The sequence below is a fragment of the Nelumbo nucifera genome, chromosome 6 (genome assembly GCF_055504915.1).
Source record: "Nelumbo nucifera cultivar China Antique chromosome 6, China Antique-T2T, whole genome shotgun sequence".
Taxonomy (NCBI): domain Eukaryota; kingdom Viridiplantae; phylum Streptophyta; class Magnoliopsida; order Proteales; family Nelumbonaceae; genus Nelumbo; species Nelumbo nucifera.
This window is the reverse complement of record NC_142654.1, coordinates 26,237,688-26,257,341: the sequence shown is the minus strand read 5'-3', so window position 1 is coordinate 26,257,341 and position 19,654 is coordinate 26,237,688. Positions and strand designations below refer to the sequence as shown.

Below are 19,654 nucleotides of genomic sequence, written 5' to 3'. Positions count from 1 at the left end.
CAACTTTTATCTTCCAAAGTTTTTAATGTTTATCAAAGTTACCCATTTAGCCTTATTAAAGAATCATAATCATGACTGATTCCATATTAATGTTAATGGGCATTGTTGACTTTTCAAAATTCCAACTCATCAAAAGAGATCTTCTTATTCACTTGGTATTGTCTTGGTTAAACCGAAACATATTGCAGAACTGCCAAAAACCAAGAATTAACAGCCAAAACAATATTTGTTTGTCCTGTTCTTAGAAATATCAATCGATTTGGTCAAATTCATCTAATTTCCATGTCTTAAAAGATAGTTTACCTTCTAGGGGTGTAAAAAAGTGATTTTGAGTCGAACCAAGCAATATCCAAATTTAAATTCAATTAAAAAACTCGATTTGATATTCAATGGATATTAAAAATTAAAATTTCAAATTTGGCATACTAATTATTATAAATTTTTAATGTACATAATATAAATATTTTTATTTATATAAATTATTTATAGAATGTAAATATTATATATGAATTACCTAAAACATTTAACTTTTTATATTATATATATGAATTATATAATCAGCTAAATTTAAATGTTTATTAAATCGAATCAGGTCATATCTAGATCGATTTGATTCAATTAGTTAAATAGTATGAATAGGATATCTGTTATCATATTCAAATTATATGAATTCAATTCTATTATGCCCGATCTCAAATTCGAATTCAGATTTCTGGATGCTATTGACACCCTTAACACATTTTAATATTTATTTTCATGAACTTATTTTGATTTGAGATAGCTTTAAAAGTTAGTCTTAAATGACTCTCGGGTTTTTAATTTTTATTTTTCACATTCTTTTAAATGAGTTCAACAGTTGAAGCAAATGGTTAAATCAATCGACCTATGAACAAGTTACCAAAATAGTTTTCTATTTGGTCCAAGTTTAACTAGTGTTTCGAAAATCAATCCAAAAATGGGACTACTTTTCTATTTGGGTGGTGGGCCAGTGGTTCAGCCATCAAGGCCAATCATTGATGTCATTAATTATCTAATAAAAATATTAAAAATGTAAAAATAGATAAAATGAAGAAGTTACAAAAAAAAAAAAAAATGTTTTGCAGTTACAAAAATCTTGCATTCTCTCCAAATGGGGGGAGTCTTTTATTTTTCCTGTGTTTTGCATGGTTTTTTTTTTTCAATGCGAGTTCTCGGTCTCTCGTAGTGGGTCTGCTACTTTTCTCATTTTAGTGCTCAGTTCTGTTTGTACATGTAATAGTTTCTTTCTTTGTATGTATTTATTCACAGGGATGGATTTCCAAGATTTGAGGACGAGGGCATTGATCCATGGCGGTAATATATTAGAAAGACAGAGGCCCGCCCATAGAACCAATGGGCAGGAGGACAAGGGTACTGTTTCCTTTTATTTAACATTTCATTTCCCCTCTTCTATAATCGATTTTGAATCATACGGTTTTTAATTAGCGGCGAAAATGCTGTTCAATGAACTCCATGAATACTGGGTTTTTGGTTTCTGATATTGTTCTTGAACATACTTTGGGATTTGATACATATCAAGTTTTTGTTTCTTCTGAATACGGTTTCTAGTTTCTTCTGTCTCTTATTCTGAAAATTTGAAGAACTAACGGGGGCAAAAGAGACTTTTGAAAAGAAAGGGAAAGTTTGTCTTTAGAGAGGTTTACACTAATCTGTAATACAGGCCTCTAAACAGGCTAATCTATACCTTCTTTCAGAAAACCACTTTTACGTGCTGAAATGTAAAGTATTCTCTTTGATCGATTTTTATGATATGATCACCATCAAAGCCCATAACGGTGAGAGGCCATGGCAAATCACGGCTCTCTTTTGCCCTTTAACATTATCACCCATCACAAAGAATGAAGACTAAATCCAAATGCAATCTACAGAGGGATAATGATAGAAAACAAAGAACCTCAATTTTGCCAAGTTGTCCGAGTGAGTCACAGTCAAATGCCATATAAATACAGGATGCAATTTTTTGACAGAGAAAAGACAAACACTTGGTCATGAGGAATTGGGTAGGGGCCGCGCGAACGCGTACCCCCGCTACCACAAATTATGACGTACACTCTCCCACTTGGGGAGATGTTAGGCGGGCACCCCTCCCTTGTGCAATGGAGGTCGCCAACCTAGGCCATGGGCCTTCTTGTTCACCCATCGACCCCGTCCAGGTAAGTATGTTTTATCCTTCCTCTTTCACTCTATTTATATTCCTCTATTTGCTTCTCTTTTTCTTGTTTAGGCGATGTGGGATTATTGATTCCGTAGCAACTCAGAGTCTTTATATGGCAGAGCATGTAAAGCACCAAGGCTGTATATTGCAGGCTGCAGATGGTGATGTTGTGATAAATGGCGGGAGAAACACCGTTCCCTGCCTTCCCCAACTTCAGAACAAGTTCGAAACGCAAGAAAGTGAGCCACTTGACTATATTTTAAACTTAAAGCAGCTCTGCTCTAGTATCATCGAAACAAGAATCAAGAAACCAGATAGCATGAGGAAATTTTTACTAATCCCTTGATCCACCACAACACTAGAATCCGTTTGGATGCACGTATCACTTGTTGAAGCATAACAGCCAGCAGCAAACCAAGATACACCTCTGAAAATAGGGGAGATTGTTAAGGCTCCCAAAAAGAACACCATTACTATCCTCTACAAAAACACCATGTCCAGCATACTGATTATGTATGAAGGGATGGATCATTGGTATGAATTTTCAGGAAACCTGTGTTGAGTCACTGCCGGTGCCAAAGATCTGACGTCAAAGCATTGATTAGTTGGACCCCAAGGTCCTCTGTGCAGAGAATATCCGTTTCCTTGTAGGTCCTCCCGGAAAGCATGAGAAAGAGCAGCAACATGGTCAGAATCACATATGAAAGAACCAAACTAAGCTGCACAATAGAAAAAGGGTTCTACTTCAGCTCAGAACAGAATTCCTGCTGAAATCTTTCTGTAAAGCTATAGAAGTGAAACAGAGGAAATGAAACTAGCCACCCATTACAACCCCAGATGCATGACCCAATCTATCCTAAAACGTTGATTATGGTTGAGTCTGCGATACATTACAGACCATAGTTGAAGATGACGACAAAAACTTCTGCTACTAAAGGCAAGCAATTATTAGTTAATGATTTGGTGGGGTGCGCCAGGCGCGTGCAGTAGTGCAACGCATAGGCGACGCGCGAGGACCCCAGTAGAAAGCTATTGTGATGGGTTCTCCCCCTAAAAATATTAATTTAATATCATGTGAGAAGATGGCCCACGTATCAGATATTAAACTGATAAGAACAGATACTACACTTGATCTTAGCCAAAAGGCCGAGAAAGGTATGATTGGCTCAGGTTCTTCGATCATTTTTTATAGTCCATGCTACCTCTTCGACTCTTTTCACTAGCCAATGTGGGACTAAAGCCGAGACAATATGGCCTGAGCTTGATCAATCAACACTTAACTCATTTGTTAATAAACCGCCCGGAGGCCTGATCGACCACCCTCTTTCCTATTGTGTTTTTTTTCCTGAGTAGCTAGGCAGTCGGCACTCTCTCTTGCCTGTTGAAAAGACTTGGCCTCATCTTTTCAGGGAGTCTGTCCCGACTCCCGAGTATTCACTGTTCGGCGCAGCCAGTTCAGCTTCCATGGTTATGCTTTAAACAACCTATGTTCACGCTGTTATGGACGCATTCGTGGGGAAGAAGTACCGCCGCCGGCGGCAGCAGTAATGTGGGACCCTCATCAGATTATCTAGCTAGTCACAGTTCATCTTACCTTATCCTTATCTTATCTACTTTCTTACTCTTATCTTATCTGTTCCAATAAGGATTAGTATAGAGTCTGATTTATCTTAGGGAGTTTTTATCCTTCTTGAGTAGGGAGTCTTATCTAGGAGTCTTATCTATCTTATCTGTAAGCAGTTTAGTTATCAAGGAGTCTTCCTACAAGGATGACTCTTACCTCTTGTAATCTCCTATTTAAGGAGCTGAAATTATTGAATAAAGATATCAAATTTCCAGTCAAAAAAAGAGTAAAATGAGAGTTCGGTGATCTCTTGGACAAATCACCCTCTAGGACGCCAAGATAGGTTCGGCTAGGAAGGGGAGGAACAAGGGAAAACATGAGCTTTTCCCCGTGGACCGACCCGTGATGAGATCCTACGCCCGGGCCCATAACAACTTGGTATCAGAGCCAACTGTCATGGGAGATCTGGACCAGCTATCATCCAGGGTCTACGAACTGGAGCATAGGCTCGTGGAAACCAACGCGGAGGTTCGTGAGGTCAAAGACGATGTCCGGGAGCTGCGAGGCTTGCTGGAATCGTATTTCTCTAACAAGGAGAGGAATCTAGAAGGGGCTGTAACCACAAACAGCCGCCAACAAGACTTGACGGAGTCGTCCGGCCAATAGCAGATCGTCGCCCTAGTAGCCGCGGTCGTTCCCAAGTACAGCAGGCTGGAGTTCCCTTCATACAACGGCGCCGGAGATCCTTTGGGATGGCTGTACAGATGCGAGCAGTTCTTCCGCAACCAACGGATAGGGGATAGCGACAAGGTAAGCTTGGCCGCATTCCACATGACGGAGGAGGCACAGCTCTGATTTTATAAATTGGAGCAGGAGGAACCCAAGCTCAGTTGGACCCAATTCAAATCCTACTGCCTCCTCAGGTTTGGACCCCCATTGACGAGCAACCCGTTAGGTGAACTGATCAACCTCAAACAGACGGGAATGGTGGCTGAATACCAGCGCCAATTCCAGACCCTCCTTGCCAGAGCAGCTTCGGTACAACCGGACCAGCAGGTAGACATGTTCACCGCAGGGTTAGCAGAACCCTTGAGGGTGGATGTGGAGATGCAACACCCCCCCAACCTGGTTACAGCCATGAATCTAGCTCACGCCTTCGAACGAAAGATGCAGCTCAGTCGCGGAACCTTCAATATGGGGCAGCCTCCATCCGCATGGGCATCCCCGGAACCACTCGGAATGGCTCCATCTTTAGCAGCTAGCCAAGAACGGAAACCACAGACGAGCCACAATTCCAGATCAGCATCCAATGAGGGGAGCAACGTTGTTGCACCCCTATTAAGCACTTGTCCAGGGCTGAGATGGCGGAACGCAGGGCGAGGGGACAGTGTTTTAATTGTGATGAACTCTACTCAACAGGGCACAAGTGCAAGAGACTTTTCTGCCTCCTGGTGGAACAAGAGGACGATGAGGATGAACCCCCTTCATTGGAACCCGATCCAGGAGGGCTAAATCATTCCACCTATCCTGAATTCCCTTGACTGAACTCCAAGACACATATCCAGATTTCGAGCTTGAGGACAAGCTCGTAGTCCAGGAGGGGAGTAATGTTATGAACGCATTCGTGGGGAAAAAGTACCGCTGCCGGCAGCAGCAGTAATGTGGGACCCTCATCAAATTATCTAGCTAGTCACAGTTCATTTTACCTTATCCTTATCTTATCTACTTTCTTACTCTTATCTTATCTGTTCCAATAAGGATTAGTATAGAGTCTGATTTATCTTAGGGAGTTTTTATCCTTCTTGAGTAGGGAGTCTTATCTAGGAGTCTTATCTATCTTATCTGTAAGCAGTTTAGTTAGTCTTATCTAGGAGTCTTATCTATCTTATCTGTAAGCATTTTAGTTATCAAGGAGTCTTCCGACAAGGATGACTCTTACCTCTTGTAATCTCCTATTTAAGGAGCTGAAATTATTGAATAAAGATATCTAATTTTCAATCAAAAAAAGAGAGTAAAAGGAGAGTTCGGTGATCTTTTGGACAAATCACCCTCTAGGACGCCAAGATAGGTTCAGCTAGGAAGGGGAGGGTATTCTGAGAAAGTATCAGATTGTAAAGGGGAGCAGTCGAGATTTAGTGATGTATAGTCTTCTCTTTGCTGATCTCAAAAGCTGTTCACTTGTTTGATTTACAGAAGTTGTAAATTGAAATTTGGGGTTTTCACTTTTTCTATTTCAAAGTGTATATCAGAATTATGTTTGTTTTTTAAGTGGTGGTTATTTCATTTTATATTTACTACTCTCCTTCAACATTTGTACTTTGTAGAGTGTTATTTGAAATAAGACAGTTGGGCTTCTATAGTTTGTATTATTTTCAGAAAAAAAAATAGAAGAGCCAGTGTTTTTAAAACAAACACAGAAATATAAATCTTTTTCATCTAAGTAGCTGGTCTGTGGTTTATTTATTTGGGTCAAGATATCAACAATTAAATAATAAATGCTTAAATAAAATATGCACAAAAATGGACATATATGATATTATACATTTTATCATATTAAGTAAAAACAAATGTGATAAATAACAATTATTTTTATTAATTATAGAACAATATATATATAATTAAATTATGACCGCTGACCCACTAACCATGTCAAACTGTTCCGTAGTTAAACAATTCGGGTTGTCAGGTAATTGGCTAAACCAACAGATTTTGCAACCAAACATTTTTAATCTAGTGAAATGGACATGGAACTAACGGGCCGACTCAACCACAAAATTGAAAATACTTAAAAGAGCCTAAGTGTGATTTTAGATAATTAATCAAAAGAGCCTAAGTGTGATAGATAAATTTGTACCATTTTTTGATTTTTTATTAATTTTTGGTATTTTTTTGTTATAATTCAATAATTTTTGCATATGAGTATTTTTCAACAATTTTCCTTATTTTCATATTTTATTTTTGCAAATTAGTTACTACAAAATTAATTTTCATTTTTTTCTGTAAAAATAAATTAAATAACTAAGTAAATGCCATAGATAAAAAAAATACAGCTAAATTTTAATATTTTTTAATAATTTATGCCTTGGGTATTTTTTAATAATTTATGGTATTTTTTAATAATAAAATACTATTAATTGTATTTTGAATTATTTTTACTAAATAACCATATTGATATAAAATATTGTTGATTTTCAATATTTTTGATTATTTTTAGTATTTTAATTTTGTTTAAGTTTTTTAGAATTTTTTGGAGTTTTAATTAATTGTTGGTATTTTAAAACTATTAATTAATATTTTTTATTAGCGTTTATTAAGGTCTCAACTCATAAGTTATCTAATAAGATTATTTAAACTATTAATTAATCTTTTTTATAAGTGTATTAAAAGTTAGACATTTTGTGTACATGTTAGGCTTTGGGCTCGAGCACAAGATCTAGGCCCGATGGTTGGGTTGGGCTCGGGCTCGAGCTTGCACATTTTTTATTGATAAAGAGGCCCATGTTAATTATAAAACTATGATTTTTTATAAATTAAAATTTTTGTATAATTCTAGCCTAGTATAAAAAAATACATATATTTCTATACATATTAATATAAATCTAGTTATTTAAATATTATATAATAATATCTAGCCTATATGCATATAACCTCCAAGTTGAGCTTATTATGGGTTGTTTAGCTTTGGCTCTATCCGCTAAAACCATCATTGGACTCCAAAAGTTTGATATCCAATTAGACACCAAATATGATTACCTGTAATAATGTGTTGGCATGGTGCATATCTCAGCTAGACCTAACTCAAAAGATAAAATAGTTGCTTGAACTGCAAATTTATAGATCTAATCGGGTTAAGTTAAGTGATAAATGATTTGCTACTTATTATTATTAATTATTAAAATGTTGTTAGCTATTAAAATATTATAATTATTAAATTACCGTATTTATTTAAAATGTAGTGATTTCAGGAAATTATCATATTTTCAAAGATATTGCTAATTTCTGGGCTAAAACTAATTAAATGTAATTTTTTGGTAATTAAATATAACTTTTTGGTAATTAAATGTAATTTTCTTTTTTTTATAGATCAAATTATAATTATTGTTAATTACAGTTTAAAATTAACTATTGTTAATTATATTACTATTACTAATTAAAATACATTATTTTTCATTATTATTCAGTATTTTTTTGCAATAAAATACAATTAATTTAATATTTTAATTTTTTAGTATTTTAGTTAAGCTTTAGGTTTCTCAAAATTTTTGGATTTTTAATTAACTTTTGGTACTTTTTTTTGTTATTATTCAATAAGTTTTGCATATGAGTATTTTTCAACAATTTTCTTTATTTTCATAATTTATTTTTTCATATTAGTTACTACAAAATTAATTTTCATTTTATTTCATAAAAATAAATTAAATAACTAAGTAAATGCCATAGTTAATAAAAATACAACTAAATTTTAATAATTTTTGCCTTGGGTATTTTTTAATAATAAAATACTATTAATTGTATTTTGAATTATTTTTAGTAAATACCCTTATTGATATAAAATATTGTTGATTTTCAATATTTTTAATTATTGTTAGTATTTTAATTTTGTTTAAGTTTTTTAGAATTTTTTGGAGTTTTAATTAATTGTTGGTATTTTAAAACTATTAATTAATATTTTTTATTAGCGTTTATTAAGGTCTCAACTCATAAGTTATCTAATAATATTATTTAAACTATCAATTAATATTTTTATATTTAAATTTATTGTTATTAGCGTTTTGACTTTTAAGTGAAATTGAAACTCATTTTTAATAATTACTAAGTTTTATTAATATTTATTTTTAGTGAAAGTTTAGTGGTTTCTAAACTAATAATTTTTTGATTGTTTAACCTCAATCTATTTATATTATTTGATTTATATTGTTGTTTTCAAAACCGGATTGGACTAGAAAAATAGGGAACTGCTCAGGTGACTGGTTCCGTTTTACCCAAGAATCGTTATTTTGCCAAAAATCGTTGATTTGGTCAGCAAACCACTAACCCGGGAAGTCAAACCGTTTGAACCTTCCAACGGTTTTGGCCTTTTTTTATTTTCTATTAATTCTTTTGTCAAAACGAGCCATTCGTTCAATTCAAATGGTCGGACCGTTCGACCCGGGAACCGGTCCTCTAACTGGTTTGTTGTCTGGTTCAGTTTTAAAAACCTTGATTTATATTATACTATTCTCTCTCTCTCTCTCTCTCTCTATCTCTCTCTCTCTCTTAAATGCAATAATAACATGCATTAAAATAAGAGGCCTTAGAAAACCCAAAGGTTTTAAATGTAATAATAGCATGCATTGAAATAGGAGGCCTTGGAAAATCCAAAGGTCTCTCTTTAAAAGTATGCAACTTTATTAATCTAATCAAGATAAGAAATGATTACTGTTTTATATTTTTAAAACAAAAAAACTAAGAAAAAATGCAAAAAATGGAGAAAATAGATAAATAACTTCTCTCTCTCTCTCATTCTCTTTTAAATATAATAATTACATGCATTAAAATAAGAGGCCTTGAAAAACCCAAATGTCTCTTTCTAATAATGTACAACTTTATTATATTTGGTACAGATTAATTAAAAGAGCCTAAGTGTTATAGATAAATTTGTATCAAAATTAATTATCTAAAATCACACTTAGGCTCTTTTAAGTATTTTCAATTTTGGGGTCGAGCCGGCCCATTACTTCCATGTCCATTTCACTAGATTAAAAATGTTTGGTTGCAAAATCCGTTGATTTAGCCAATTACCTGACAACCCGAATTGTTTAACCACGGAACAGTTTGACATGGTTAGTGGGTCAGCGGTCAGAATTTAATTATATATATATTGTTATATAATTAATAAAAATAATTGTTATTTATCACATTTATTTTTACTTAATATGATAAAATGTATAATATCATATATGTCCATTTTTGTGCATATTTTATTTAAGCATTTATTATTTAATTGTTGATATCTTGACCCAAATAAATAAACCACGGACCAGATACTTAGATGAAAAAGTGATTTCTATTTCTGTGTTGGTTTTAAAAACACTGGCTCTTCTATTTTTTTTTTCTGAAAATAATACAAACTATAGAAGCCCAACTGTCATATTTCAAATAACACTCTACAAAGTACAAATTTTGGAGGAGAGTAGTAAATACAAAATGAAATGACCACCACTTAAAAAACAAACATAATTCTGATATACACTTTGAAATAGAAAAAGTGAAAACCCCAAATTTCAATTTACAACTTCTGTAAATCAAACAAATAAACAGCTTTTGAGATCAGCAGAGAGAAGACTATACGTCACTAAATCTCGACTGCTCCCCTTTACAATCCGATACTTTCTCAGAATACCCTCCCTGGTGAATCCGACCTTCTCTAGGACCCTCTGAGACCTCAAATTCTCCGAGTCAACTAGAGCTTCGAGTCTCTCTAGGACCCTTCTCCTCCTTCCGGTTTCAAAGAAGCTCCTTCCATTTCTTCTTTTGCTCCTTTTAGCTTTGGTTTCAATGAGCAAAGTAATATACTAATATTCTTCTTATATTGGAGGGGGCATTACTCCAATATATATATATATATATATATATATATATATTATTTATATCCTTGAGATTAGTTTAATATACTAATTAATTTTGGTACAAATTTATCTATCACACTTAGGCTCTTCTCCACGATAACAAAAGTACAAAACCCATCTCTACTACCGGGCCAAGATATGGGAGGTCCATTTAAAAAAATATGAAAAATATGTTTAAATTCTTATTTCGTATGATTTTTTATGTATACAATTGTTTATATATACAATTAGACCTATTCATGGGCCAAGTAGTCGAACGACCTTGCTCGGCTTGACTTATTTTTTTTCAGACTTGGACAAAATTTTAGGCTCATAAGCTCAAGCTTGGGCTTTCTCAAATAAGCCCGACCCGATACTATTATATATACAAAAAAGTACTTATGTTATATATACATGCATACATACTATTAGGAAATATAAATCAGTTTATTAATTTATTAAATTATTACTAAATTAATCTTATATTTGTTTATAAAAGTGTACTAGAAGCAAGTCATTTTGTGTACATATTAGGCTTTGGGCTCGGGCTCAAGATCTAGGCCCGATGGTTGGGCTGAGCTCGGGCTCGGGCTTGCACATTTTCTATTGATAAAGAGGCCCATGTTAATTATAAGACTATTATTTTTTACAAATTAAAATTTTTATATAATTCTAGCCTAGTATAAAAAAAAATATACATTTCTATACATATTAATATAAAACTTGTTATTTAAATATTATATAATAATATCTAGCATATATGCATATAACCTCCAAGTTGAGCTTATTAGGGATTGTTTAGCTTGGGCCTTATCCGCTAAAGCCATCATTGGACTCCAAAAGTTTGATATCCAATTAGACTCCGAATATGATTACCTTTAATAATGAGTGGGCATGGTGCATATCTCAGATAGAACTAACTCAAAAGAAAATAGTTGCTTGAACCTGCAAATTTATAGATCTAATCGGGTCAGGTTAAGTTATAAACGAATTGGTGCTTTTTATTATTAATTATTAAAACATTGTTAGATATTAAAATATTATAATTAATAAATTACTCTATTTATTTAAAATGTAGTAATTTTAGAAAATATCATATTTTCAGAAATATTTCTAATTTCTTGGCTAAAACTATTTAAATGTAATTTTTTGGAAATTAAAAATAATTTTTTGGTAATTAAATGTAAGTTTCTACTTTTTATAGATTAAATTATAATTATTGTTAATTGCAGTTTAAAAATAACTATTGTTAATTATATAACTATTACTAATTAAAATACATTATTTTTCATTATTATTCAGTATTTTTTGCAATAAAATACAATTAATTTAATATTTTAATTTTTAAGTATTTTAATTTTTAAGTGTTTTAATTAAGCTTTAGGTTTTTCATAATTTTTGGATTTTTTATTAATTTTTGGTATTTTTTTGTTATTATTCAATAATTTTTGCATATGAGTATTTTTCAACAATTTTCCTTATTTTCATATTTTATTTTTGCATATTAGTTACTACAAAATTAATGGTATTTTTTAATACCATAGTTACTACAAAATTTTCATTTTTTTCTGTAAAAATAAATTAAATAACTAAATAAATACCATAGTTAAGAAAAATACAACTAAATTTTAATATCTTTTAATAATTTATGGCTTGGGTATTGTTTTAATAATTTATGGTATTTTTTAATAATAAAAAACTATTAATTGTATTTTGAATTATTTTTAGTAAATACCCTTATTGATATAAAGTATTGTTGATTTTCAATATTTTTAATATTTTTAGTATTTTAATTATGTTTATGTTTTTTAGAATTTTTTGGTTTTTTAATTAATTGTTGGTATTTTAAAACTATTAATTAATATTTTTTATTAGCGTTTATTAGGGTCTCAACTCATAAGTTATCTAATAATATTATTAAAACTATTAATTAATATTTTTATATTTAAATTTCTTATTTTTATTAGCGTTTTTTAAGTTGGATTTTTAAGTGGAACTGAAACTCATTTTTAATAATTACTAAGTTTTGTTAATATTTATTTTTAGTGAAAGTTTAGTGGTTTTTAAATTAATAATTTTTTGATTGTTTTACCTCAATCTATTTATATTGTTGTTTTCACAACCGCACTGGACTAGAAAAATAGGGAACTGCTCCGGTGATTGGTTCCATTTTTCCCAAGAATCATTATTTCGCCAAAAATCGTTGATTTGGTCAGCAAACCACTAACCTGGGAGGTCAAACCGTTTGAACCTTCCAATGGTTTTGGCCGTTTTTTATTTTCTTTTAATTCTTTTGTCAGAACGAGCCATTGGTTCAATTCGAACGATCGGACCGTTCGACCCGGGAACCGGACCTCTAACTGGTTCGTTGTCTGGTTCAGTTTTAAAAACCTTGATTTGTATTATACTATTCTCTCTCTCTCTCTCTCTCTCTCTCTTTCTCGCTCTCTTTCTCTCTCTCTTTCTCTCTCTCTCTTTCTTTTAAATGCAATAATAACATGCATTAAAATAAGAGGCCTTGGAAAATCCAAATGTCTCTCTTTAATAGTATGCAACTTTATTGATCTAATCAAGATATATAATGATTACTGTTTTATATTTTTAAAACAAAAGAAACTAAGAAAAAGTGCAAAAAATAGAGAAAATAGATAAATACATTTCTCTCTCTCATTCTCTTTTAAATATAATAATTACATGCATTAAAATAAGAGGCCTTGAAAAACTCAATGGTCTCTTTCTAATAGTATACAACTTTATTAATCTCATGTGAACAAACCAATTTATATATATATATAGGTAGATAGATAGAAAGATAGATAAATTTGTACCAAAATTAATTATCTAAAATCACACTCATGCTCTTTTAATTATTTTCAATTTTGTGGTTGAGCTGGCCCATTAGTTCCATGTCCATTTCACTAGATTAAAAATGTTTGGTTGCAAAATCCGTTGATTTAGCCAATGACCTGACAAACCGAATTGTTTAACCGCTGAACAGTTTGACATGGTTAGTGGGTAAGCGGTCAAAATTTAATTATATATATTTATATATATATATATATATTGTTCTATAATTAATAAAAAAATTTGTTATTTATCACATTTATTTTTACTTAAATGTATAATATCATATATTTCCATTTTTGTGCATATTTTATTTAAGCATTTATTACTTAATTGTTGATATCTTGACCCAAATAAATAAACCACAAACCAGCTACTTAGATGAAAAAGTGATTTCTATTTCTGTGTTGGTTTTAGAAGCATTGGCTCTTCTATTTTTTTTTCTGAAAATAATACAAACTATAAAAGCCCAACTGTCTTATTTCAAACAACACTCTACAAAGTACAAATGTTGAGGGAGAGTAGTAAATATAAAATGAAATAACCACCACTTAAAAAACAAACATAATTCTGATATACACTTTGAAATAGAAAAAGTGAAAACCCCAAATTTCAATTTACTTCTGTAAATCAAACAAATGATAAGCTTTTGAGATCAACAGAGAGAATACTATACATCACTAAATCTCGACTGCTCCCCTTTACAATCCGATACTTTCTCAGAATACCTTCCCTGGTGAATCCGACCTTCTCTAGGACCCTCTGAGACCTCAAATTCCTCGAGTCAACTAGAGCTTCGAGTCTCTCTAAATCTGGGAAATCATGGAACAGAGAGGAGACAACCATCTTGACAGCTTGAGTAGCGAGACCTTGGCCCCAGTGCTCGGAGGCCAGAGCATATGAAAGCTCACCACGGCATTTTTCATTGCCAGAACCCGGCGTGACTGAAATAGAACCAATCGGCCTGTTTTTCAAGCAAATTGCTCTTAGCCAAGGATGCGGAATAGCGACATCCCTAATATAATTCAAGGCGTCTTCTCTAGATTTGTAAGTGTCCCATCTGCAGAAATGAGCCACTTGATCGTCTGTAACCCACACCATGAGATCATCCATGTCTGCAAGAACTAATGGCCGGAGGGAGATGTCAGACAGTTCCTCCTTCCCTTCTCCTCCCTCCAGTTTGAAAGAAGCTCCTTCCATTTCTTCTTTTGCTCCTTTCAGCTTTGGTTTCAACGAGCAAAGTAATATATTAATATTCTTCTTATAATGGAGGGGGCATTACTCCATATATATATATATATATATCCTTGAGATTAGTTTAATATACTAATTAATTTTGGTACAAATGTATCTATCATACTTAGGCTCTTCTCCACGATAACAAAAGTCCAAAACCCATCTCCACTACCGGGCCCAGATATGAGAGGTCCATTTAAAAAAAAAATGAAAAATATGTTTAAATTTTTATTTCATATGATTTTTGATGTATACAATTGTTTATATATACAATTAGACCTATTCAGGGGCCAAGTAGCCCAACGACCTCGCCCGGCTTGACTTACTTTTTTTCAGGCTTGGACAAAATTTTAGGCTCATAAGCTCAAGTTTGGGCATTCTCAAATAAGCCCGGCCCGATACTATTATATATATAAAAAAGTACCTATGTTATATACATACATACATACATACATACATACATACATACATACATACATACATACATACATACATACATACATACTATTCGGAAATAAAAATCGGCTTATTAATTGATTAAATTATTACAAAATTAATATTATATTTTTTTATAAGTGTATTAAAAGTTAGACATTTTGTGTACATGTTAGGCTTTGGGCTCGAGCTCAAGATCTAGGCCCGATGGTTGGGTTGGGCTCGGGCTCGAGCTTGCACATTTTCTATTGATAAAGAGGCCCATGTTAATTATAAAACTATGATTTTTTACAAATTAAAATTTTTATATAATTCTATCCTAGTATAAAAAAATACATATATTTCTTTACATATTAATATAAATCTAGTTATTTAAATATTATATAATAATATCTAGCATATATGCATATAACCTCCAAGTTGAGCTTATTATGGGTTGTTTAGCTTTGGCCCTATCTGCTAAAGCCATCATTGGACTCCAAAAGTTTGATATCCAATTAGACACCGAATATGATTACCTGTAATAATGTGTGGGCATGGTGCATATCTCAGTTAGACCTAACTCAAAAGATAAAATAGTTGCTTGAATTGCGAATTTATAGATCTAATCGGGTTAAGTTAAGTTATAAATGATTTGCTACTTATTATTATTAATTATTAAAATATTGTTAGCTATTAAAATATTATAATTATTATATTACCGTATTTATTTAAAATGTAATAATTTCAGAAAATTATCATATTTTCAAAAATATTGCTAATTTCTTGGCTAAAACTAATTAAATGTAATTTTTTGGTAATTAAATGTAATTTTCTTCTTTTTATAGATCAAATTATAATTATGCTTAATTACAGTTTAAAATTAACTATTGTTAATTATATTACTATTACTAATTAAAATACATTATTTTTCATTATTATTCAGTATTTTTTTGCAATAAAATACAATTAATTTAATATTTTAGTTAAGCTTTAGGTTTCTCAAAATTTTTGGATTTTTAATTAACTTTTGGTACTTTTTTTTGTTATTATTCAATAAGTTTTGCATATGAGTATTTTTCAACAATTTTCCTTATTTTCATAATTTATTTTTGCATATTAGTTACTACAAAATTAATTTTCATTTTATTTCCTAAAAATAAATTAAATAACTAAGTAAATGCCATAGTTAATAAAAATACAACTAAATTTTAATATTTTTAATAATTTATGCCTCGGGTATTTTTTAATAATTTATGGTATTTTTTAATAATAAAATACTATTAATTGTATTTTGAATTATTTTTAGTAAATACCCTTATTGATATAAAATATTGTTGATTTTCAATATTTTTAATTATTTTTAGTATTTTAATTTTGTTTAAGTTTTTTAGAATTTTTTGGAGTTTTAATTAATTGTTGGTATTTTAAAACTATTAATTAATATTTTTTATTAGCGTTTATTAAGGTCTCAACTCATAAGTTATCTAATAATATTATTTAAACTATCAATTAATATTTTAATATTTAAATTTCTTATTTTTATTAGCGTTTGGATTTTTACGTGGAATTGAAACTCATTTTTAAAAATTACTAAGTTTTAATAATATTAGTTTTAGTGAAAGTTTTGTGGTTTCTAAATTAATAATTTTTTGATTGTTTAACCTCAATCTATTTATATTATTTGATTTATATTGTTGTTTTCAAAACCGGATTGGGCTGGAAAAATAGGGAACTGCTCAGGTGACTGGTTCCGTTTTACCCAAGAATTGTTATTTCGCCAAAAACAGTTGATTTGGTCAGCAAACCACTAACCCGGGAAGTCAAACCGTTTGAATCTTCCAACGGTTTTGGCCATTTTTTATTTTCTATTAATTCTTTTGTCAGAACGAGCCATTCGTTCAATTCGAATGGTCGGACCGTTCGACCCGGGAACCGGTCCTCTAACTGGTTTGTTGTCTGGTTCAGTTTTAAAAACCTTGATTTATATTATACTATTCTCTCTCTCTCTCTCTCTCTCTCTCTTAAATGCAATAATAACATGCATTAAAATAAGAGGCCTTAGAAAACCCAAAGGTCTCTTTTTTAAATGTCTTTTTTAAATGTAATAATAGCATGCATTGAAATAGGAGGCCTTGGAAAATCCAAAGGTCTCTCTTTAAAAGTATGCAACTTTATTAATCTAATCAAGATAAGAAATGATTACTGTTTTATATTTTTAAAACAAAAGAAACTAAGAAAAAATGCAAAAAATGGAGAAAATAGATAAATAGCTTTTCTCTCTCTCATTCTCTTTTAAATATAATAATTACATGCATTAAAATAAGAGACCTTAAAAACCCAAATGTCTCTTTCTAATAATGTACAAATTTATTAATTTTGGTACAAATTAATTAAAAGAGCCTAAGTGTGATAGATAAATTTGTACCAAAATTAATTATCTAAAATCACACTTAGGCTCTTTTAAGTATTTTCAATTTTGGGGTCGAGCCGGCCCATTAGTTCCATGTCCATTTCACTAGATTAAAAATGTTTGGTTGCAAAATCCGTTGATTTAGCCAATTACCTGACAACCCGAATTGTTTAACCACGGAACAGTTTGACATGGTTAGTGGGTCAGCGGTTAGAGTTTAATTATATATATATTGTTCTATAATTAATAAAAGTAATTGTTATTTATCACATTTATTTTTACTTAATATGATAAAATGTATAATATCATATATGTTCATTTTTGTGCATATTTTATTTGAGCATTTATTATTTAATTGTTGATATCTTGACCCAATCAAATAAACCACAAACCAGATACTTAGATGAAAAAGTGATTTCTATTTCTGTGTTGGTTTTAAAAACACTGGCTCTTCTATTTTTTTTTCTGAAAATAATACAAACTATAGAAGCCCAACTGTCATATTTCAAATAACACTCTACAAAGTACAAATTTTGAAGGAGAGTAGTAAATACGAAATGAAATGACCACCACTTGAAAAACAAACATAATTCTGATATACACTTTGAAATAGAAAAAGTGAAAACCCCAAATTTCAATTTACAACTTCTGTAAATCAAACAAGTAAACAGCTTTTGAGATCAGCAGAGTGAAGACTATACGTCACTAAATCTCGACCGCTCCCCTTTACAATTTGATACTTTCTCAGAATACCCTCCCTGGTGAATCCGACCTTCTCCAGGACCCTCTGAGACCTCAAATTCTCCGAGTCAACTAGAGCTTCGAGTCTCTCTAAATCTAGGAAATCATGGAACACAGAGGAGACAACCATCTTGACAGCTTGAGTAGCGAGACCTCGGCCCCAGTGCTCGGAGCCAAAGCATATGAAAGCTCACCACGACATTTATCATTGTCGGAGCCCGGCGTGACTAAAATAGAACCAATCAACCGGTTTTTCAAGCAAATTAAACTTAGCCAAGGATGCAGAATAGCGGCATCCCTAATATAATTCAAGGCGTCTTCTCTAGATGTGTAAGTGACCCATTTGCAGAAACGAGCCACTTGATCGTCTGTAACCCATGCCATGAGTTCATCCACGTCTGCAAGAACTAATGGCCGGAGGGAGATGTTGGACAGTTCCTCCTTCCCTTCTCCCCCTTCTGGTTTCAAAGAAGCTCCTTTCATTTCTTCTTTTGCTCCTTTTAGCTTTGGTTTCAATGAGCAAAGTAATATACTAATATTCTTCTTATATTGGAGGGGGCATTACTCCATATATATATATATTATTTATATCCATGAGATTAGTTTAATATACTAATTAATTTTGATACAAATGTATCTATTACACTTAGGCTCATCTCCACGATAACAAAAGTACAAAACCCATCTCTACTACCGGGTCAAGATATGAGAGGTCCATTTAAAAAAATATGAAAAATATGTTTAAATTCTTATTTCGTATGATTTTTGATGTATACAATTGTTTATATATACAATTAGACCTATTCATGGGCCAAGTAGCCGAACAATCTCGCTCGGCTTGACTTATTTTTTTTCAGGCTTGGACAAAATTTTAGGCTCATAAGCTCAAGCTTGGGCTTTCTCAAATAAGCCCGGCCCGATACTATTAGGAAATATAAATCGGTTTATTAATTTATTAAATTATTACTATAAATTAATCTTATAATTGTTTATAAAAGTGTAGTAGAAGTAAGTCATTTTGTGTACATATTAGGCTTCATGCTCGGGCTCAAGATCTAGGCCCGATGGTTGGGTTGGGCTCGGGCTCGGGCTTGCACATTTTCTATTGATAAAGAGGCCCAAGTTAATTATAAAACTATTATTTTTTACAAATTAAAATTTTTATATAATTCTAGCCTAGTATAAAAAAAGATATACATTTCTATACATATTAATATAAAACTTGTTATTTAAATATTATATAATAATATCTACCATATATGCATATAACCTCCAAGTTGAGCTTATTAGGGATTGTTTAGCTTGGGCCATATCCGTTAAAACCATCATTGGACTCCAAAAGTTTGATATCCAATTAGACTCCGAATATGATTACCTTTAATAATGTGTGGGCAATGGTGCATATCTCAGATAGACCTAACTCAAAAGAAAATAGTTGCTTGAGCCTGCAAATTTATAGATCTAATCGGGTTAGGTTAAGTTATAAACGATTTGGTAGTTTTTATTATTAATTATTAAAACATTGTTAGTTATTAAAATATTTTAATTATTAAATTACTCTATTTATTTAAAATGTAGTAATTTTAGGAAATTATCATATTTTCAGAAATATTTCTAATTTCTTGGCTAAAACTATTTAAATGTAATTTTTTGGTAATTAA

At 31.4% G+C, this 19,654-nt stretch overlaps 2 non-coding genes across 2 annotated transcripts; both read right to left on the bottom strand.

Moving 5' to 3' along the window:
* Positions 1 to 2,040: 2,040 nt before the first annotated feature.
* On the bottom strand, positions 2,041 to 2,200 carry LOC148790693 (U1 spliceosomal RNA). Its single transcript, XR_016078009.1, has one exon. It is a non-coding gene; the product is annotated as a U1 spliceosomal RNA (small nuclear RNA).
* A 957-nt stretch (positions 2,201 to 3,157) lies between these two features.
* LOC148790692 (U2 spliceosomal RNA) lies at positions 3,158 to 3,353 on the bottom strand. Its single transcript, XR_016078018.1, has one exon. It is a non-coding gene; the product is annotated as a U2 spliceosomal RNA (small nuclear RNA).
* Positions 3,354 to 19,654: the final 16,301 nt, after the last annotated feature.